The 23,861-nt window shown below is 44.4% G+C and overlaps 1 protein-coding gene and 1 long non-coding RNA gene across 2 annotated transcripts in view; both read right to left on the minus strand.

The window, feature by feature from the left end:
* Positions 1 to 23,861, minus strand: part of IQCJ (IQ motif containing J) — a 213,505-nt gene that overhangs the window by 63,270 nt on the left and 126,374 nt on the right. The window lies entirely within an intron of this gene.
* Positions 9,656 to 23,720, minus strand: LOC113623636 (uncharacterized). Its single transcript, XR_003434001.1, has 3 exons — positions 23,711 to 23,720; positions 13,366 to 13,391; positions 9,656 to 9,830 (listed from the first exon to the last, which is right to left on the minus strand). It is a non-coding gene; the product is annotated as an uncharacterized LOC113623636 (long non-coding RNA).

Genomic DNA, 23,861 nt, shown 5'->3' on the forward strand with positions numbered 1-23,861 from the left:
CTCAAAACAAGCACGTGTTGTTGACTCTGCCCATCAGGGGTCAACTGCATAACCTAAATTAACTCTATGTAGATACAATGTTTATTAAAGGCCAACTAATAAAAATGTGCTCATGTGAAACTTAGGTATATAGTATTAAAACTCATCAGCATTTCAGCAATTGTTTAAAACATACTAATGAAAGATTTGTGGGGAGGAGCATTCTGTCACTGACAAAATCATTTCTAATTGTTGGCCTATGGTGATAATAAAAAGCAAACTGACTTCTAGTGGTTTTTATTACTTTTTTAAGTTCCCTGCAAACTATGCGCCCCTTACTGTCTGCACTGGGCAGACGGCACTCACAGGCCCACTCCTGGTCAGGCACAGCTTCCACAAGGCCATGGCCTCGCCAACTCACTCAACCACTCCTTCCTCTGAGCTCTGGCCTCCCTTCTCCTTGGCTTTGTCCGTTTATTTTGGTGTGCCTTGTGTCCGTCTTTGCAGGTGTCCGTCTTTACAGGTAAGATGACTCATGACGTAATAGCATAACCCCCTTTTTTTTTTAATGTTTAAGCATTGTGCTGACAACTAGAATATAAACTTCCCAGGGGGGAGGCAGATTTATTCTCTCATCATCAGAGTGGGAATTCACTAGTCTTCATTTGTGTGATCTGTTTTATCGTCACTGCCCAGACATCCCCACTCCAGCGTTTATAGTACAAATTGAGGTTAGCATGGAGCAGTTTCATCCAAGCCCATCCCTGGCTAAAGCAAAGGTAGTTCATTCGTTTCTGAGGGCTGCCATAATGAATTATCACACACTTGGTGGCTTAAACCAACACAAATTTATTCTTTCACAGTCCTGGAGACCAATGTCAAGGTATCGGCAGGATCACACTCCCTCCCAAGGCTCTAGAGGAGAATTCTTCCTTGCCTCTTCCAACTTCCTTGGTTTCTGTCTGCATAACTCTGTAACCGAGCAGGACCCTATGGGGCCTCCCCAGGACAGATCCCTCCCCTGTATCCTCTGCTTTGGCTCCTCTCTGAAATACCTAGATAATAGTATCTGACGCACATTTCCTGAGCTGTTTTACAGATACTAAAACCCCCACCAAATGGAAGAAATTAACTACTTGATGACCATGAGCACATAGCCCTGAGACCTACTGGTGTCTAAGGATTGAAAATGTTAATGCCTGTAACTCCACCCTGTTACCTTACCATCAACCAATCAGAGAATTGTGCAAAAGCTGATCACATACTGGGACTCCCCTCCCTCACCTTGCTGGCAGGGCAACTAAGCCCATGTGCCACAACTGCTGAGCCTGTGCTCTAGAGCCTGTGAGCCACAACTACTGAAGCCCGGGCTCCTAGAGCCCGTGCTCTGCAACAAAGAGAAGTCACCACAGCGAGAAGCCTGCACACCCCAACAAAGAGGAGCCCCTGCTTGCTGCAACTAGAGAAAGCCCACATGCAGCAATGAAGACCCAACGCAGCCAAAAATAAATAAAGAAAGAAAGTTAATCCAGTGGGCTTAATTTGTCTAAAACAAAAAAAAAGAAAGAAAAAAAAATGCTTTGCTGAAACCCATCGTAGAGTTCGGGCTTTTTGTGCACTAGCTGTCCCGGCCTCCGTGTCGGGCACCTACAAAAAATGCTGCACTTTCCTTCATCACAACCCCATGGAGGTAGATTGGCTTTACTGCGTGTGGACCCAAGTTTGGTCTGGTAACAACTCCAATCTTCCGGTCTTCATGAGACAGGAGATAGTTGGGCCCCAGGCTGGGAAGCTGGAATTTATCTCCTGTTACTTCGAGATAAAGATAATGGCAGGAGCAGAGCTCTGCTTGAGTAAAAGATAAGGAGGCCACATTTTTCTTGGGATTGAGGAGACCTCTCAGACCACACATGTGCAGAAAAAATCCTCAGGGGTCAGAGAAGGGCAGGGGCGCCAGCTCATAATATGTCCTGCCAACCTCCCAGGAGCCCTCATTCCGGAATTCATCCTGGCTAAACGGTGCACACACACGTTGGGAAGGTCCCTGAATCACACCAGATATGGACAATAAGCAAGATGATTGCCCAGAGGGAACCTAGAAAACCACCCCCATATAAGCAATTGAAGCCACCCCAATAGCTCAACTCTCTCTGAGCCCTCTCGCATGTCCTTTTCATACGTACTCTGCTGCTAACAAACACTTTATCCACTTCACTACCCTCCATCTCTTTGCTGAATTCTTTCCTCAGAGAAGACAAGGATCAAGGTCCTGTTCCAAGGCTGCTAGCCCTCATGGTCTAGTGGTTAGGATTCGGCACTCTCATGACCGTGGCCCAGGTTTGATTCCCTGCCAGGGAACTAAGATCCTGCTTCAAGCTGCCGTACCCCGCAGGCCCCTGAGATCATTCACACGGTCTCCTCTCAGTGTTCTTTCTCCTATCTACTTTATAAGGACCTCTGTCATTGGCTTTAGGAACCTCCCTGATCCAGAATAATCTCACGTCAAGAGATTCAGATTCTTAATTACATCCGTAAAGACTCTTTTTCCAAATAAGGTCACATTCTCAGGTTGCTAGGGTTAGGACATGAACATATCTTTTGTGGACCACTACACAGCCCACTACAGACAGTGACAGTGTTGGGTTAATCCAGGAAACTTCCACAAATAAGTTGGAGGAAAGAGAATTCCCTTTTGCAAAGTGAGGATTGTTAGGAATTGAGTAGTTTCCAGCCCATTGTTCAACAATTCTGCCCCGGGGACAAGTTCCTTGGAAGGAGGCTAAGGAATATCAGAGACCCAAGAGGCAGAGAAAAAGAGGCTTAGGTTTGCGCCAACCTCTCCACAGAGGAAAGCAGTGGGAGCCAAGAGTATCGCAAAGAATACAGAGGGTGGGAGAAAGGATGTGGGTGGTTCAGGTTGTGGCCCCTGAAGGCTCATGAGCTGGGGCAGCTGACTGCTGACGGGTCCCTTTTATGATGGAGAAAAGTGGAAAGTGTCAGTAGGACTAGCTGGGTGGGGTGAGGTGAGAGCAAAGGCCGGGCATGGCATAGTTGCTCTAGGGATAGCTTTTCCTGGAGGAATAGTCTGATAGTCTTTCTATCACCTGTGAGGGGTTCCTGGAAGCACTAATAAAGAGCCCTTTCACGCTAAAAGGTCTCTGGACCTGATGGTGCATGAAGACTTTCCTCCCTTCTAAGTTGCTGCACTCTCACACTAGCAAATGCACATTCATTATCTTGTCACAACTCTGCTAAAGGGTAAGTTTTAAAATAATGGTGCTCTGCACCACAGCCCTAATTGCCTCTGAACTATTGTATGTTTGCCTTCTTAGCATGTGTACAAATGAAGTCAGAAGATCTGGCTGCATTTGTTTTTCTGCTTGTTCAGCTAGGGATGCCTACTGGAAAAATCAGGGCAATTTCCAAGTGTCCCAAAGGTTCAGGATGAAGTTTGTTATTACCCCTCCCAACACCAACCAGATGGAGCTAGATTTCTGATAACAGCCACAAATTTTCCCAAAAAGATAGATCTTTTCAAAAACAACTTCCTAGCCTTGTTCGCTATATTCCCCAAATGCTAAACTTCCCTTCTTATCAGCTTTCGATGAATGATCAGAAATCTTATTTACAACTTCTGTGAGTGAGAACAGGACTCCTTTAGGCCTGCTTACCCCCATGACACCAGAGCAGCAAGAGCTCTGAAACCCAGCAGTGCAACTGTCAAGTGATTTTCAAAATCATCTCTTTATTTTGTTTTTTCAAAATAATATACTGGACATTTATTTTTCTCTTTGATCATTTTATGGTACCTTAAATTTCCCCATAGCTCTTCATTTTGAAATTGCCATCACTTTTAACTTTCATATTTTACTGATAAGAAAAAAATATTGATGGAAAATAAAACAATAAAGCCTTTATCAACAGTTTATCATGACTATACACAGTTGAATTCAGTAACCACTTGGATTTTGAAGTAAAGTTCTGAAACGTGAAGAAAATCATAGAATATTAGCTATTAAATTAACCGTTTAGGTCTATGGCATGAGAGCAAAAAGGAGTTGCCAAAGTAGGGCATGTAAATAGACGGAATGTATAAATGTCCTTTTCTAGTATTGCATGTGAAACAAAGGCTGCTGGGCTCAGAGGCTCTGTACGGTAATTCTAGAGTTTGGTAAAAGTCTATTATGATGTTGACCATTGACTAATATCTTGGGATCTTAGAAGAGAGCAAGATAGAGAAACCAAATTACTAGGGTTCAGGAACTAAAAGTGGAGTCAGCAAATATAGATGTCTCAAGAAATTTGCAAGTGATAAAACCCTATGGAACTTTGGACAAGGTGCATAACCTTTGTGTATTTAAACTACTTATAGCTAAACTAGAAAATTTATTCAGTAAATATTAATTTTCCTCCTTCCAGTACTTTACAAGATTAATGGAAGGTCAAATAAAAAGTTCCATTGGGGTTCTTTGGTTGCTAGCAACAGAAATTGACAGGCTAACTCAGGGGACAAGGAAAAATTTATCAAAAGAATATAGGGTAACTCACAGAATTATGAGAAAAGATGAAGAAGTAGGTCTCAGGAAAGGGCAGGAACGAAGGCAGAGTGAGAGGATGCAGGGAGCAGAATCTAATGGTCCACCTGTTCCACCATTCACAGGGATGAATTATGCTATCCACTTTCAGTCTCATATTACTCAGCTAAGATTCCTGTTCTAGGGAGGGAGCACCTGACTGACTGGCCGGGATCACACAACAACCCCTTGGCAAGAACAGGGTGGGCATCTTGACTGACAGTTCCAACAAGATTGTTAGTCCCAAATGGCGAAGATATTGTTCTTCAAAATTGGGGTATTGGGCTTCCCTGGTGGCGCAGTGGTGGCGCAGAGAGTCCGCCTGCCGATGCAGGGGACACGGGTTCGTGCCCCGGTCCGGGAGGATCCCGCATAACGCGGAGCGGCTGGGTCCGTGGGCCATGGCCGCTGGGCCTGCGCGTCCGGAGCCTGTGCTCTGCAACGGGAGAGGCCACAACAGTGAGAGGCCCGCGTACCGCAAAAAAAAACCCCAAAAAACAAAAAAACAAAATTGGGGTATTGTTACTTAAAGAAAGGGAAACAGCTATCAGGTACATGAAAACAAGGGATCCTACGATGGTATGCAATACTGTTTGGTAAACTACACAGCACCACATAAATGCCCATTGCAGTCATTATGACTCTTCAGTGGAGAAAATTAGAAAAAAAAAAGGAAATGTAAGAAATGGCTTAGTTTAAAAATGGAAGGTACCAAAACACAGAAAATGGTGGCTAGAGGGGAGCTGGTGGGTGTGCGCATGTTCCACTGAAGGAGGAGAAAGTGAAACTGAGAACAGGAGTGACTGAGGATCAAGAATCCAGAGTGGGTGGGAGGTGGCATTTCCAGGATGGAGGGACTGGCGCAGGCGAACACTCCCATTTCTGAGTTGGGAAGGAGGGAATATAGAAGATAAAGGAAACAAGGGAAATCTGTGACAGAGAGAAGCTGAGGCACTGCCCATCCCATTTATTTTCTCAATGCTTCTAACGAAGGGAAGGTGGTACCCAGGGTTCTGGGGGTGGGGGGCTACAGAGAACACTGCGGGAAGAAAAAGAAAAAGAAAAGCTGAAACATTTTACGATTTGGAAGCAGAACTATTAAAGTTGCCTGAATTCATATACTGGAAAGAACCACGTCAACCTAACTCTTGGATGCCACTGGGACTGTTCACATGAGGGAAACCTATCCACACTGCTAGCTGCCTTCTCTACGTGAGACCATGTAGTGAAGAATTTAACCTTACTGAAAGAGAGGTCTGGCCTGTGCCCTCGGCTCCTGTGAGATCATCTTTGTTCAGTTGTGGTCCTTGAGCTGGCCAAATTATTAACAATATGAATAAGGCTAGGGGCTGGCCACTTTGAAAAGACCATCAGTGTGATTGAGGGTGGAGGCTTTGAGTCACACAGCATTAGTCGGCCTGGAAACTGAGATCAACCACATGGGAAATTAATCAATCATGCCCATGTAATGGAGCCCCAATAAAAACTCTGACCATAACGGCTTGGACGAGCTTTCCTGGTTGGCAGTACTTTGTGTGTATTGTCACACATTGGTGCCAGGGACGTGCCATGGCCTGACTCCACAAGGAGAGAACTGTGGAAGCTCCGCAGTCGGCACTTCCTTGTCTCTGCCCTATGCACTTCATCCCTTGGCTGCTTTTAACCTGTATGTTTTCCCTGTAATAAACCAAAACCATGAGTATAAGAGCTTTCAGTGAGTTCTGTGAGTCCTTCTAGCAAAGTATCGAAGCTGAGGGTGGTCTGGGGAGCCCCTTGAACTTGTAGCTGGTGTCAGAGGTGAGGGCAGCCTTGAGGCCTGTTCCCTCTAACTTTACAGTTGGCCAAACTCCTCACAGAGACACAATGCATGGTGCAGAAATGTCTGCTACTTGTCAACCTGGAAACAAATGTGTGAGGCCAGGGGAGTTGGCCCAGAGTGGAAGCTAGGGAAGATCTGCCACTTGGAAATTCTCAGTCTGAGATCCACAGCAGGACCTGCCTGGCTTAGCACCCTTCAGAGCATCCGTTTGCCACCCAGTGATACCAGAGGTGACAGGTGCAGCCAGCAATGTACCAAGTGCAGAAGCACAGCATTCATTCAGTCCCACTCAGAAACCTCCCTGTTCCATTGGATTCTCCTACTGCCAGCACATACCCACAATGGTCACCTCTCTCTGGAGTCTACCCAACAGGGATCCCTTCCTCTCCACACACACAGATCCTGTCTTCTCAAATACCTGAGGACCCAGCCCTGTTAGGCACAGAGAGATTCATGCATCATTACCGCAGACTGAAGATGGCCACACATTTTCTGACATTCCTCCCATTGAAAGATGGGTTGTTCCCTCCCCTTGAATCTGAGCAGGCGCTATGACTGCTTTGGCCAACAGAATACGACAGAAGTGACACTGAGCCATTTTCTGTATGAGAAACACAGCTTCCATCTCCTGTCTCTTGGAGCACTGGCTCTGTGGGAAGCCAGCAGCCCCGTAAGAAGCTCAGTCTAGCCACTAGAAAAGATGACTGACCAGCTTCAGCTGTTCCAGCTATCTGAGCAAGGGGCCAAGCCTGAGCGTGAAGAAGCCCTTGTGCACATTCCAGCCTCAGCAAATGCGATCTAAAGGAGCAAGGAAGAGCCAGAATTGAGAGGGCCCCAGGCGAGCCATTCTCGCCATCTACAGTTATCTGGTCCATCCCAGCTGAGGCCACAGTCATGGTGGGGTGAGGGGGGCTGTGCAGAGAGGAGCCATGCAGCTCTGTCCTGTGCAGATTTCTGACTCACGGAGCTGGAGAGATAATAAAAGGGTCATAGTTTTATGATATTAAGTTTTAAGAAGTTTGGTATGCAACAGTAGATAACCATAGCACTCCCTCATAAACGGGGCCCAGTCTTTCATAATGGGGTCTCCGCCATCTCATGCCCAATGGGGCCTGGTTCTCTCTCTCACACAGAGCCATGACCCTCTGACAGCTGCAGAAACCAACCCTGCTACACACACAAGAATTCAATCCTCTCTCTCCTGGGGACCCTTTGTCCTCCTACCTCACGAGGACAAAGCCCTTTCACACGTGGGGACACAGCCCTCTTACACCCATGGAAAACTGCCCCTAACACACATGCAAGGACTGAATCCTCTCCCATCCGGGGACTGAGCTCTCACTTGCCTGGAATACCACCCTCTTATGCCCACCTGGAGATATTTTGATGGCCTGCCCTCCGATGCTCAGAGATGTCTCTCGCTCAAACAGGATTCAGCCTGTCTTCCTCACCGCCCCGCTCTCGTGTACACACTCACAAGAATGCAGCAGCCCCCTCATACACTGTCTTTCTCTCTTCAGCTACAACCTGCACTTAACAGTGGCCTCGTAAAGACCATGATGCAACCGTTAGGGTCCGATGTGTACGTCACTTCTAAAGGTCCACATTTCCAACCTCTCAGGAGGAAAGGGTGGTGATGGGGCAGACTGCTGGGCAAACGGGTGGGGCTGAGAGCGATACCTGGGGCCATGCTGTGACAAAAGGAACACACGCTACACCAGAAAACCCAAGACCCAGGACGTCCATCTCTTCTCGCCACTGTGAACTTGACAAGTGGCCTTACTTCACAGAGCTGCAGGTTCCTTGTCGCTAAAGTGGGCAGAGTCACTCCACAGACCACACCCTCCACAACTGTTGTTGACCTGCTCAAACCAGTGCCCTGAGTCCCTTGAGTACACAGTCCTATGTTAGATGACCACTGAAAAGGGAGCAGAGTCTCCTCTTTAACTCACTCAGTGGTGTTGGGAGTTCACATCTTGAACAAAGGAGGAAAAGTCTTCATAGGATATCAGAGGTTATTTAATTTCTGGGTAAGAATAAACAGGCAGCAGAAAGGGATTTAGTTAATGACACATTTCCTAGAATGCTGATCCTCTAACAGCTATCACATGTAGGTCAAAAAGCAGTCAGAAATGTAAGAGTCAATTAAAAGCCCATAGTACCTTATCAAAAAGAATCTGAGTTACTTGTCTGTGGGCTCAGCTGTAATCACCGAGCTAAAAAGAAAGCTGAGCGAGGCAGCTCCCTCCTTTTCCAAACGGCACATGCGGCAATCTGCACCATTGTGCTCCACTGCCGCTTACACAGCCCCAGAACATGCACGTGGCTGGCGTTTACGATTCAGTTAGCTTGCCGCCATAGGGCCTCCCTCTGCTTTGGCAGTTGGGGTTCCTATCAGGGAAGGCCAAGGGCGTCCAGAGGAGCCATTCAGGAACGGCCACCTCTTTATCCTTATCTGCTTCAGGAGAGAACCAAGTCTGACCCTTCCAGAAAGATTCTGAGGGAATCCCCAGAAGGCATCTGAAAAACAAAGACAAGAGTATGAAACTCCCTCAGGGAACAGAAACTGAGGAACCTGCTGTTAAATCACGTCTTCATATTTTGATTTGCTTCTGTTTTCATAAACCACCTGGCTCTTAGTTTTCATGTTTGGCAAAGGATGTTGATCTATCAAATGATTTCACCTTCCCTTCCAGCTCTCAGACTGAAAACTGTTCTTGTCTTGGAACATTCCAGAAGAGAATTGGGGTTTATAGATGAGAAAAACTTTTAACCACTAGGATCTTGAAGAGTCTTTCAAGTTGCAAATGAATCTTCAAGAGGCTAATGAAGCTATGGACACTGTCCTCTGGAAAATATGAACATGAACTTACACACAAAATTTACATACTTTTTCAGGGAACCTATGAGTCAATAGGATCTTGGAAGTGAAGTGACTTGCCCGAGGTCACACTAATTACAGAGGACTGGGAAAGAACCCACATCTCCCAGCTTCCAGTGTAGTGTATTTCATGATCTCACATTCTATGCATTGGAAAAACAGACTCACCAAGTGAATCAACTAAACCGTAAGCCCCATGACGGCAGGGATCAGAGGGATTCTGCTTTCTAACCTAGACCATAATTGACTCACTCATTCATGGAGAACACTGTCAACAGTTTTGCTTTTATTTTTATTTATTTATTTTTAACATCTTTACTGGAGTATAGTTGCTTTACAAGGGTGTGTTAGTTTCTACTGTATAACAAAGTGAATCAGCTATACATAAACGTATATCCCCATATCTCCTCCCTCTTGCATCTCCCTCCCTCCCACCCTCCCTATCCCACCCCTCTAGGCGGTCACAAAGCACCGAGCTGATCTCCCCGTGCTATGTGGTCGCTTTCCACTAGCTTTCTGTTTTACAGTTGGCAGTGTATATATGTCCATGCCACTCTCTCACTTCGTCCCAGATGTTCTCTTCCAGGACACTGAATCTTCAGCAAGGGACCAGGACAAAAGAATCAGATTCATTTAGGGGTCACACCCCAACCTGGCCCTTCCTGCTGGAGGGCCATGGTGGGGGCTCTTGCTTCCCTGGTCTTCAGCCTTCCCATCAATTGTGAGAGTCCCCCCTACCACCACCAATCCTGCCAATCGGCTCCCTTTCACTTAAATCAGCCCAAGCAGTTTCTGTGGTTGCAACCAAAGAACCCTGACTGATTCATGAAGAAACCCAGGGAGCAGGCTAACCCAGATCATTCCACTTCCTCCCCGATGCCACAGCCCCATCATACCGCTAGGTGGCTAACTGCTTCTCCTCTCCCAGCTATTCACAGGGTCACTCCATCTACTGGTAAAAAAAAAAATCCCTGAACCAGGAGACAAGACATCTGGATACCAGCCCTGGCTGTGCCAATAACCAGCTATGAGTCTCACTGCTATTCATTCACCCTCTAGGTAGCAAGTAGTAGCACCCCCTTACACTCCTTACCATGAGCCGGATACTGTTCTAAGTGCTTTACATGTCAGTGATTTATCTCTCACAATCGTTTTACAAAGATACTACAGTTATTCTTCTTTTTTCAGATGGAAAACTGAGGCATGGAGAGGTTAAGCATCCTCACAGTGACACAGCTTAGAAAGTAGCTTGAACCCAGAAAATCTGAAGGCTACGTGCTCTTAGCCACTACACGATGCTGCCCTTCTGGGTTTTGGACTTTTCTCTCCATTGTAATTGGACTGCTTTGAGGATCTTCGTCTCTGTCTGGAAGAGATTTATACTCTAATTGTAGAGCATTGTGACCGAGCATGAAGGGTCCAGGACTGCTGTGCCCTCTCCTAAAGGTCTTGGTCCCTCCCTTCAGCTCCTAGTGAATGTTCAGCTAACGCCCTCAGAGCCTATTTAATCAAGACAGTGAAAAGCTCTCTTCTTGCCACACCTATGATCTTCAACTTAACTATCTGTTCTTATTGCTGCCATAACAAATAGCCCCAAACGTAGTGGCTTAAACCAGCACACATTTATTATTTTCAGTTCTGGAGATCGTAAGTATGAAATGGGTCTCACCAGGCTAAAGTCAAGGTGTTGCAGAGCTGCGTTCCTTCCAGAGATACTAGGAATCAGTTTCCTTGCCTTTTCCAGCTTGTAGAGGCTGCTTGCATTCCTCGGCTCATGGCCCCTTCCTCCATCAATGCTGGCTTCCAACATCAAAGCCAACTCTGTAGCATCTTTTCAAATCTTTCTCTGACGCTCTTTGCTTTGGTCATAGCATCTTCTATGACTCTTTTAAGCATCCTTGTTATTATTGTTAAAGCCCACCTAGATAACCTCCAGATCTCAAGGTCCTTCACTTCACATGGGCAAGGTCCCTTTTGCCATGTAAGGTAACATATTCACAGGTTCCAGGGATTAAGATGCGGAAACAGTAAGGGCCACGATTCTGCCTACCACGCTGCCTGAATGCACAACAGTGAAATCTACCACAACAACGGAAAGTAACTTAGGCATCTAAGTCCAGAAACAATGATGGGAATTCCACATTTCTTGGACTATTCTAAATGAATATTTATTAAAGGATCTAATCCTCCCTCTGTGCCAGAGAAATGGGGGCAGACATCTAGAAGAAGGGAAGATCATAAGTTGGGACTCCCTCTGAATAACTGCAAAAACTGTGTGAGCTATTACTTTTCAATGCTTTTTTGAGTCTATCTTTATTGTTTAGATTCAGAAGCAGTTGGCTTTTCAAGCCCAGTGAAGCCCCAAATTTCTGGATTCTCTATATTACTTCCCATTTTAAATCTCAAACTAGCCAATTTTTGCTCGAATATCTTGTCTAATGAAGCAAGAAAAACCAACCAAATGTCCTGCCACTGAAGTTTCCAGCTTTCCAGGCTGAAATGTCTATTTCCTTGCTCCCTGACTGCAAATTTAGAACCACATATTTTAGGTTTGCATGTGGCAATACTCACTTCATGGTACTCATTTCTATACTAGAGTAAGATCACTTGTTGTAACCAATTGATCTCAAAGGGTCTCCTGCACAACTGAAGTTTATGTCTTATATAGGCCAATGTGAGTGTGCCAGGTTGGTGAGTGGCTTTCTTTCATGAGGTAATTCAGTGCCCTGGGTCCTTTGCACCCTGTGGCTCGGCCATCAGTTCCCATGTCCTAGTTGCCATCATTTATATCTAGCTCACATAAAGGGGAAAAGAACATGTAAGGACCACAGACACATCTTTTAAGTTTTGGGGCCCAGAAATGGTACACTTTTCTTCAGCTCAAATTCCATTGGTCAAAAATCATTGGTCAATCTGCAAGGGAGGCTAGAGTGTGGTCTACTTCTACTTCTGTTTCCAAAAAGTATACATTTTAGTTGGTTTACCAAAGTGAGAGTTCTGGGGTGACTGCCCCACTTGCTCTGTTTTAGAAGGTAGTAGATAGTATCTTGGAGTTACGCCTCTAAGATTCCATGATTTTCCATTTTTAATATTATTCAGATCACTGATTTCAGAACAGCATCACCCAACTTTCAACTCCTTTCATTAAATGGTGGAGTGGAGTGCAATGGAAAGGACACAGATTTTATCATTAAAATAGAACTGTGTTTGAATCCTGGTTTATACCTTCACTACCTATTTCATCTCTGATGAGTTACTTCATTTCTTTGAACTCTCATTTTTTTCCCAAGAAAAAAAGAAAACTTCACCCAAGATTACCTTTCCGATACATCTCATGGTCTAACCGCTCATATATCAATGACAAAGCTAATAGCTTCTCATCATTCTTTTAATATCATGTCATCCTATTACTTTTATGGAGAATGTGCCCAGGGGAAGTAACTGCTCACCCAGCTCCATTTCTAGGTTGTAGGAAGAGTTAATACCATATTTATTATACCTAACAGCATGCTTTGTATATACTAGATACTCAGTAACGTTAGGTCCCATTATTTTCTCCTTTCCCTTTTCCAGTTGTTGTTTAGAATCAGAGAAACTTGCCTCTGTGAGAACTTGTTGGTGCAGTGAAGTACACGTGCTTTTCTACTTGATTAAAGTTTCACAGTCCATCTAGTTACCCTATAACCATTGAGGAAATGTCTCCATTTCTGCCACACATTCAGTTTAATAGGATAAAGCTCATTTCAGAGATTGCTGGAGAGCACTTTTCATTAGGATTTACAGGACCTACTTTTTTTTTTAACATCTTTATTGGGGTATAATTGCTTTACAATTATATGTGGTGTTAGTTTCTGCTTTATAACAAAGTGAATTATATGTGGTGTTAGTTTCTGCTTTATAACAAAGTGAATCAGTTATACATATACATATGTTCCCATATCTCTTCCCTCTTGCGTCTCCCTCCCTCCCACCCTCCCTATCCCACCCCTCCAGGCGGTCACAAAGCACCGAGCTGATCTCCCTGTGCTATGCGGCTGCTTCCCACTAGCTATCTACCTTACGTTTGTAGTGTATATATGTCCATGTCTCTCTCTCGCTTTGTCACAGCTCACCCTTCCCCCTCCCCATATCCTCAATGCTCAACATCATTAATCATTAGAGAAATGCAAATCAAAACTACAATGAGATATCATCTCACACCAGTCAGAATGGCCATCATCAAAATATCTAGAAACAATAAATGCTGGAGAGGGTGTGGAGAAAAGGGAACACTCTTGCACTGCTGGTGGGAATGTGAATTGGTACAGCCACTACGGAGAACAGTAAGGAGGTTCCTTAAAAAACTACAAATAGAACTACCATATGACCCAGCAATCCCACTACTGGGCATATACCCTGAGAAAACCATAATTCAAAAAGAGTCATGTACCAAAATGTTCACTGCAGCTCTATTTGCAATAGCCAGGAGATGGAAACAACCTAAGTGTCCATCATCGGATGAATGGATAAAGAAGATGTGGCACATATATACAGTGGAATATTACTCAGCCACAAAAAGAAACGAAATTGAGCTATTTGTAATGAGGTGGATAGACCTAGAGTCTGTCATACAGAGTGAAGTAAGTCAGAAAGAGAAAGGACCTACTTTTTAATTCAAGGCCTTGTGGTATTTACAATTCAACCAGGGAGTCAGAGTACATAGAGCAGAAAACAACCTTCCCTAGACCAGTGGTTGCAAACTGGAGGCCGCAGAACACATCAGCCCATGGGCATGATTTGTTTGTAAGTACTATGCTAGTAAAAATTTTGATTTGGTTTCTAACATTTAAAAGCCAGGAGATATAATATTAAACTGGAAGTTCTGGCTTCTGGAGAAAAATGGGAAGAGCCGGCCACATAGGGGCCACAGTACCACAAGGTAACAGTGTGCTCAGTGGACAGCGACTACTCTTTGCACAGGGAGAAATGCTCCAGTTTGCTTCAGCTCCCCGGCTCCCTTACCCCCGGTACCTGCCTATATTCCCTGCCTGGCCCCTGTAGGCAACTGGGTTTGCGCCTCACGTTCTGGATCCTATGGCCTATAAGGTACAAATAGGATTGCTACTTGCATAGTTCCTATTCCTGCAGGAGAAAATCGGTTGGATCAAGTGACATGATTTTCTAAATTTTCTAATATTCTAGGAAAATCATTCTCACAGTTTGAGACTGTACTTCTCACCAGCTGATCCAAGGCAGGCTCAGATGCCATGATCAGACCTGTGTTTCAGCCAGGCTTTATCTGGATCTAAGGTGGATTGGAGGTGGGAGAAAACAGAAAACAAGGGCAAGAGTTTGGAAGAGAGGGAGGGAATGGTGGTTTGAATCAGGGCGATGGTAGCGGCAATGGAGAAATGCCAGACGTGGGAGATTTTAAGGAGGCAGAATCAACAGGAGCTAACAACTGATTGGATTCTAATATTAACCTACCCTTCACCAACTTCACAGATCTTACTGGACTTTCCACTCACACACTCCCCACTTCAGTCAGACTCTACTGCTCATTTTCCAATTTCTACCTAACATTCTAATAGGTCACTTATACACAAGTGCCAAAAGAAATGGAGGCATCAAAGATGAATCCAGTTTTAGGTGCCTTTAATGAAGACAGAGAATTCAGGAGAACAGAAAACATTTCTTTTCTTTTGCTGAAGGTGGGGCATGGGAGAAGGCTGGAGGTGGGGGAAGTTAAAAGGTTTACTGTGGCACATAAGAATCAAGAAATGGATGAAGATGTCTAGGAAGTAGTGACATAATATAAAAGCAAATCACACGGACTCTAGAACCAGAATGCCTCGGTTTGCATCCTAGCGCTGTGACTTCCTAGCTATGTGACATGGGGTGAGTAAGTTACTTAACTTCTCAGAGCCTTGATTTCCTCTGAAAAATGGGAATTAATAATTGTGCCCACTTCATAAGTGTAGTGCAGGAGTGAGTCTAGGACCTTAGAAAGAGACATGAGCCATCACAGTCGTGGACAATGAATGTGCTCCCTGGAGAAGACACTGCAGAGGGAAGAAAGCCAAGAGCAGAGCCCAGCTAGGAGGCAGAGACGCAGATGGAGCCCTAGGGCAGCAGTTCTAAAATGTGGCTGTATATTATAACCACCTGGAGAGCTTCCAAAAAGTACTGATGTCTGATCTCACCCCCAGAGATGCTGACTGAATTGTTTTGGCATGTGGCCTGAGTGTTAAGAGTTTTAAAAGTTACCCAGGTGATCCTAATATACAGACAATTTTGAGAACCATATTCCTAAGGAAAGGATTTCTCATTTTAAAATGGGCTCCATCCATCAAAATGTAGCTCTAAGTGTAAATTCCAACAAAGCCCTTTCTTATAACATTACTGTAGGTCAAGGACTTGTTAGAAGATATAATAAAAATAATAGCTACTAGCAATTAGAGTAGAATAATGTACTGATTATGAGCATGGGCTCTGAAATTAGGCCTGGGTTCAAATCACAGCTCTGCCACTTACTTAGCTATGTGAATCTGAGAAAGTTACTTACCTTTCTATGCCTTAGGATATCACTGTCTATCACAGAGGGTTGTTTGTGGGGAAAATGTATTAATATGTGAAAGGAACTTAGAACAGCGCCTGGCACAGAGTAAGCACTTAATAAAGGTTTGCTATTATTATCCTTATTGTCATTATTGAGCATTTATTGGTGCAGGAGTGACCCAACCAAGGAGGCTATAAGACGGGATTCTGGAGAGAGGTTATCTGCTAGCCAGCCGCAATGACGATTCCATCACTACTAGGACGGGAAGAATGGATAGTCCCTGGCACATTTTAGCAGTTCAATTGTTAAAATTTTAACCAACGGTGAACTGGAAAAGGATACCAGAGGAAGGGAGTGTACTGGCAGATGCAATATATCAGATGTTTGATAAATCCTGGGAAAATAATCAGTAATTGATAATAATTGAATACCACAGCAAGTGTATATAGTAATATTAACTCAGTCCTTCCCAAAAGGGATCTATGACCATTTACTCAGGTACCCATACACTGAAGAAAGAGAAATATTGAGACATTTTTTAGGACTCTGGACACTGATACCCCTTGGCCACTAAGTAGACAGAATGACTGAAGCACATGATGACAGCCAGCCTCTGTCATTGGGCCCTACCAGTTTTGGCCAATGGCCAGATGAACAAAGAAGGCCATGGGGATATGGATGGAGGGTACACAAGGGCCCAACAGCATGGAGCTCCTTGCACCAAGTCTTATCTAGCTTCCACTGCTGTCAAATGTCCTATCTGCCAGTAAAAAAAACCAGTGATCCTCCACGTGGCACCATCCCTTGAGAAGACCAACATCTACTTAGAGGCAAGTTGATTAGATTGAACCCCTTCTATTTAAAAGTGATAGTGATTGATCTTGACTGGAATTGACACATATTCTAGGTATAGATTTGCTTTCTCTACCCATAGGGTCTCAGCCTGCCCTACTACCCAAAGGCCTACAGAATGTTTGGCCTACCAGTACGGAATCACATATAGTATCGAGGAACTTGAACCAAGTTCCTTGAACCAAAGAATCCACTTTGGAGCAAAGAAGGTACAGCAGTGGGCATATGAGCGTGGAATCCAGTGTTCTTATCAGTTACTGCAGAAGCCATAAGCTGCTGTACTCAGCTGATCTTTGGAAGAAGTACTGAGGTATCAGTTTGGAGATGACACTTTTCAAGTACTGTCTGCCATGAATAGAATACATGGCTCTGGAACCAAGGGGTGGAAGTAGGAGTCCCAGTGGCGTACTTGGGGAGACCATGTCTCCCATTTTCACAACTCCAGGCTCATCAAGTCCACAGGTCCTGGCCAGCAGAGAGGGAGTATTTCCCTCTGACCAGGTGTCTACTGGGGTGTCTCTTGATAATCTCCTGCCCAATTTTGAAGGTCAAATGTAGCAGTCACAGACCAAGAAGAACATGGTAATCAGGAATTCACACCCCTCAGGGATGAGAGTCTGGGTTGCCTCACAAAATAAGCCACTTTGACCTGCAAAAGTGCTGAGGGCGAAGGGTGGGTAGTTGAGGAAAGAAATGACGAGTATCAACGTGGCCCTGAGACCAGCAGCAGTGAAGGGGCTGAGATTCATCTTCTAACCTTCCTCTTGTAAGCTTCCCCTGGAAAGAGGCTAACCAGAATTCTTGATGACCTATTCCCAAATGGGATGAACTTAATATTTGAAGACAGTGGATCTGAGCACGCAAGTGGTGAACTATAGTAGATGCTGGGGTGCACGGTCCAGGTTGCTCTTCAGGACTAAGACACCCATTCCCCCAGATGCCAGGCATGTTGGCCACTGGTGGCACACAGCAGCATCCCTCCCAGGAATTGCTTTTGGCTGAAGAAGGCTTCCTGGCTCAAAGGGGTTGCACCACCTCCCACAGGTGGTACATATCCAATGGCTGGTAATGCAGGGATATGAAGGCCAGGCCCACTTACCTCAACTCTGGACAACTCTGGTAGGCCATTCTAGTTCTAGGGTTCCCAGCTGGGGCCTCTGTTACAACTGCTTCACAGTTCAACTCCTGCCTCTGGCCAGTCCTACTTCCTTTGCTCCCTCATATAGGTGGTTAATAAGAGTACTCTCCCATAAGTATCTTGACACAAACATCCACCTCAGATTCTGAAGGAGTGAATCTACGACACCAGAATAAAGGTTTTGTACTTAATGGGTAAAAAGGAAACTTCCCTCCACCCTAAATTCACTCTGGATGACAGTGGCAATGCATGGATTGTAAAGGAAATTTGTTTGTCTCCAAAGCATGTAATTATTATTAATAAAAGTAAAAATGAGAGAGATGCCAGGGAGAGCATGCTTAAAGGAGCCAAAATTCTGATTTTTAAGACAAGATCATCTACCAAGATATCTTGGAAAGCAAACTCCCTCTAATGCCTTCAGCATAAATTCACGTGTGAGCTTAGTTAAGAGGGAAGATTTTACTCTCGCCCTCTGGATTTAACAGGACAATGTCATTACTCTGGGGAGAAAATGTTAGCTTCCTAAGGGAAATTATTTTCTGCAAAAACGTCTGAAACGGCTTCAATGGCCCCACTGGTCTCCTGTACAGAGAAATGTACCAGAGATACTGACAAGAAGGTCATCATAATGATAAAATATAGACCTCTATATAGGCCCCAATGGGGAGAACTGAAAACAGAGCTTGTGTCCAAATGCCTCTGTTTCCTGAGCAGAATTCTTAACCTTGGCCAGAGTGTTTTCAGAACGCTTTATACTAACCTGTAACAGAGATAAAGTCTCCCTGTTAAAATAGCTATAATGTTAGTCACCTCAGGGGGATGCTGTCAGGCTTTGCAAAGTGCTTTGTGGCTCTTCAGATAAAAGCAGAGATAAAGCTACAGTGTTATTATTTTTCAACTTGGAGGGCTATCTGGCTAACCCTCTGCATGAACTCACTCTAATCAACCAACTCAAAAGCCTTATATAAGCTAGAAATCCCACTTGCCACTTCATTTCAGCGATGACAGGGAAAACAACATGACCACTTGCTCCCTGGGTCTGAGGAAGTGTCAGACTCCCAGCCTGGGGAACAAGAGAGACTGAGCAATGAATTTCAGACAGTGCCTTCTTGGGGGGAGAGGGGGTAGCACTGCTGCTCCCCTCACAACAACCATTACATCCTCGGGCAAAATCTAGTTTCCCAATCTGGAACCAAGATGCTTATGATCAGTCCCCAGCCTCCTCCTCTTGCTCTTCCTCTCCATCCTCCTAACTAACAGAGGCAGGGGCAGCTAACTCTACACCGAAATCCATACTCCCCCTCCTGAGTATAAAGCTGTTCTGGGAAGCAGCTGACGGCCATGTAGGGCCATGGAACCTGTTCCCACCATGTGGTATGTGTCACTTTCAGGCCTGGGTTAAGGTTAAGAGGAGTTGTGTTTTTCCACATCCATCTGCTGACTAAATGCCAAGGGCTCTGACATGCTAAGGGATGGTGAAGTCACAGAATTGAAGAACTCCTGAGAACAGGAATATCACCATAGTACTGTTATATGAATGAAAAATAGACCTCTATTGTGTTAAGCACTGAAATTTGGAGGTTTATTTGGTACGATATCTAGTGGTACCCTAACCGTATGTACAAAAATACTTCTTGAGCCATTGCTATGCGTCACAAACTTTTCCAAGCACATATCCTGAATATCTCTTGCAATGCTGACATCAAGCCTACAAGGTAGCTACTACTGTTATCCCCATGTTATCGATGAGAAAATGAGGCACAGAAGAGTTAAGCAAAATGTCCGAGGTCACACTGCAGGTAAACAGTGCTGAGTTCAGTGCTGGATCCCTTCTACTGGCCCCAAGACGATGCCTCCAATAATCTCTCTTCCTTTCTCCTCTGTGCTCCTCAGGCTACAGCCTAACCAGACCATATACCTCATGAGTAGTCTTACCATGGGGAATGACTTTCCTTTCCTCCATCTTTTCTTGTCAAATCCAACAAGGAACTGCTGAACTTCCAGTTGCTTCTGAAGCAGTCCTTTCCAACAGGACTCACCCCTCTGCTCCAAAGCCTTACTCTGTCCTTCACTGGTCATCTGTCACCAGAGAAGAATGCACTCCCTAACGGGCCTCCTGGAAGAATGGCTGGTCCTTTTGTAGGGCTCGCAGATGAGACTTCCAGCCTGGGAATGCAGTGCTAACTTACCTAGCTCAGAGCTTCACACATTACCTGGCAGAAGTAGGCGCTCAGGAAATGTTTATTGGATTGAACACATGCACATAAAATGCAAAGCTGCCAACCAGTGGTTGTTAACTGCCAAGAGAATAACATGCCAAGAGAAACGCAAGGCTCCTGTATCAAACCCAGAAGAACCTGGCCTGGGAAACGAGAGGCTTTCTCCAATTCATTACAGCTGAGCAGGTGCTAATCCTGACTCCAGGGCCCAACTGCGGTCATACACAAGTGGGTGCCACGTACTTACAGCCACGTTTCAGGAGCACTGGCATGGGAGGGATTCTACCTAAAACTGGATCTACCCTACATGCCCTAGTCACAGCTGTCTAGCGCCTGAAATTTTACAATTAAAGGTCCATTCCTTGACAAAGGTTAAACATTTTCAGATATTCATATCCTGATACAAATGGATTTGTTAGGCCCTTTCCCAAGAGTGGGCTGTGAAAGGTAAACAAGGGAGTATGAAGACCTTAGCACAACAGCCCTGCAGCTTAAAAAGGGGGGAATCAGAATCAGCAATGAGGGGAGAGATGGGAAAAGAACAACTGGGACATGGAACACAAGGCTTGCCTGCTTTACAGGTGTGCTCACGGTTGGTCTGAGTCCGAGACAGAACCCCACAGGATTACGTGCCTTTTTGTGGAAGGAGGAAGCCATTGACCCAGTCTCCTATTTTTTTCAACCTGAGTCTCCTTGAAAGAGGACTCAGAAAAATCCTACCCTTGGCCAAGACTAACTGCTGACTGCCCTAGGGCAGCAAATATCACACAATTAGTTTCTAGAACTTCACTTACTGTCTCTGTCAGTTTCAGGAACTGCCTGTCACTAGAGCCCTCTAGTGCCAGAGGATGAAGCTATGTGCAGTATAAAACAATGAAAGAGCCAGAATTTGCTAGAATAATCCTCATCTTAGATGGTCCAGGGCTAAATGTTACAGCTGGCTGTTAGCAAACTGTGAAGGGCTAAACATTGATTTGTTAATTACAGATAGCTAAAGTAGGCTTAAATATATATATATAGCTCAACCCTTCTTCTCCCCACCCTCAGGGGCTATGAAAGTATAAAATATACAATAAAATAAAAATCCTATCTTCTACTGTAGCCCCAGCTTCCCTTTCCAAATTTCCTTTGACAAAAAGAAGAAGGTTAGCTGTAGTAGTTATTTCCTCGACTAGTAATTTTCCCTCCTAAACATCCCCACCACAGTTGCTATCTTCTGAATCCTATCCTCCATTATATCTAAGTTCTATTAATGACACAGGACCTGACATAAGCCTGCCTCTATTGTATGAATTCAGATGTGCTATGAAGTCCCCAATGGCCAAATTCCTTCTCCCCAATCCCATTACCACCACCTTCCCCAACTGAACCTGTAATTTCATCTTACAGCATCATCCTCTCTGGCTTAAATCAAATTCCAGTTTAAAAATATAAATCTTCCTAGAGGGAAAATTCCTAAAACCATTAAATGAACTGAGACTATAAAAGTCAGCTTTTATTAATTCAACTATCCAACAAGTAATTTCTTCAACTCCTACTATGAGCTGGACACACTGATTCAATACAGGTAACACGTGATTTTAAACCACAAGGTGAAGGAGGGGGATATCAAGGAAGGTCTGAGAAACTGCCACAACCAAGAGGAGCCTAAGAAGAAATGAAAACTAATTATAATATAGTACCCTTAATGGGATCCAGGAAGAGAAGAAGGATATTAGGTAAAAATAAGAGAATCTGAATAAAATATGGACCTTACTTAATAATAATTTATCCACATTAGTTCATCAATATGACAAATGTACCATATACTGTAAGGTGTTAATAATAGGGGAAAGTGGGTATGGAGTATGTGGGAACCCTCTGTATTATCTTACCAATATTTCTGTAAATCTAAAACTGTTCTAAAAAATTAAGTCTATTTTAAAAAAGAAAAGAAAGGAAGGCTGAGAACACTAAACATACCCCCTCCTTTTCCTAATAGTGCCCGAATTTCCTTTAAATCACCTCTCCCTTAACATCAGTGGGCAACGTCAGTGGGATTCATCCCTGTTCCAGCTCCAGTGAAGGGCTCTCATGGTCTAAGCCAATTAGAATATCCCGCTCACCTGGGCCACTGTGACTGGTTCAAAAATGGACCAATCAGAGCAGGAGCTGCTTGCTGAGGCCTTAGGAAAGAAAAGCTTTTACTCTTCCTCTGGACCAGGCTGTGAGAATCTGAGGCTTCCAAGGCTGCAGCAGATATCTTGTTACCATGAAGAGAATAAGACTGAGGAGTGCTATGAGACAACTCACATCCAATCGAAGCAAAGCTGAGAAGCAGGTCCTGCTGCCATTATTTGAGCTTCCTAGTCTACGACTGCTCCTAAGGACAGCAGTGCCTTTGGGCTTCTGCCACCTGCAGCATGAAAAATTGTTACTAATCTTATGGACGTGCACACTTCACAGCATTGCCCGTGGTGGCCACCTGACTGAGCAGGGAAGGGCACCCCCAGAGAGATGGTCCTGCCTTGCTGAAGTCACCAGGGCTTGTGGTAGAGCCATGCTCACTTAAAGAGGCACACACAGTCACAGTTTCATAGGGCTTGTTTATGAGTTTGAAAACAGCCGCAAAAAGAGTGAGATGTGTTAGACAATAGGCCCCTCTGTTTTCTTTCCAAAAGGTCTATCACAATCAATCAAGTCACCTTCCAGTTCTAGGCAAGGCTCAGTAGAGGTCAAAGGGTCATGCTTTACTTGAGTTCGACACTGAGTTTTCAGTCAGGAATAAAAAAGTTGGACTTCAACAGCCATGGAGGCAGGGACCACTTCTCTCTTGTTCACCCTGTATCCCCAGGGCTTAGCATACCAGTAAGTGTCTAATAAGAGCTCAAGAAATGTCTGCTGAAAAAAAATAAATTGCTAAAAGTTGTCTTTATTTAACTGTAGACTAAGTTTTCTAGATTGAAAGGAACATTCTGCTATAACAGCATGCCCAATCCAGTGTCTTCAAAACAGAAACCTTGAGGCAAGTCACAAAGATTGGACGCCCAAAACCAACATCTTAAAGGGGAGCTCAGTGGATTCCTCAAAACTCCTTGCCTGAGCAATGGGATGTTGTCACCCTGAGGCTTGTTTTTCACTCTTCAGAAAATTAGCCAAGTGATTCAAGAAAGCCTTTCAAAGATGACCAACCCGACATTCCATTTTATTTCTCCAACGGCATGTTCAAAAGTGCTGTGCTGGTATAGACCTGCTAGCTCAGACTGATGGGTGAGAAATTTGCTGCTCTGTCGTTAACTGCCTCTTGCTAGATGGGAAGCAACTTTTTAAAAATAGCTAGAGATTCAGGCTGGTGAAAAAAAGAAGGATAGAAGAGTAACAGTCACCTTTCCTCCCATCTGAATTTGCTGAGCCAGGAGGGTGAGCACATTTTCTCTGGCTTGAAAGCAATGGTTGTCTCCTTAATAATACCTACAGCATGTAGGGCTATTGACCCGCTCTTGACTGTAGCTTCTATTCGCTGATTACAGACCTGAACAACAAATACATCAGGGTTTCAATCTGGCTTTCCATGATGTTTGGGTTGTATGAACTGTTTTGAAATGAGCTGTCTTATTGTTAAAGAAGCAACTTAGAACCAAATGCAAGCAGACTGGACACTGAATCACTGTATTTGAAGGATTATTTTCATTATGGTTTGGGACCCTAAAAGTTGGGATTTGTTCATCCACCCATTATCTACCTATTCAATCAATCCAACTTTCCTTCCTTTATTCATTCAGCATTCATAGTGTCTACCATGTACTGTAGTACATGGTGCTATGCGTTGGGGATATACAATTGCTTATGCTGACCTACATCCATTATATTTATCCAAGACCC

Source organism: Aethalodelphis obliquidens, unplaced genomic scaffold (assembly GCF_003676395.1).
Source record: "Aethalodelphis obliquidens isolate GAN/ISIS:26980383/991018 unplaced genomic scaffold, ASM367639v1 scaffold1, whole genome shotgun sequence".
Lineage (NCBI taxonomy): Eukaryota > Metazoa > Chordata > Mammalia > Artiodactyla > Delphinidae > Aethalodelphis > Aethalodelphis obliquidens.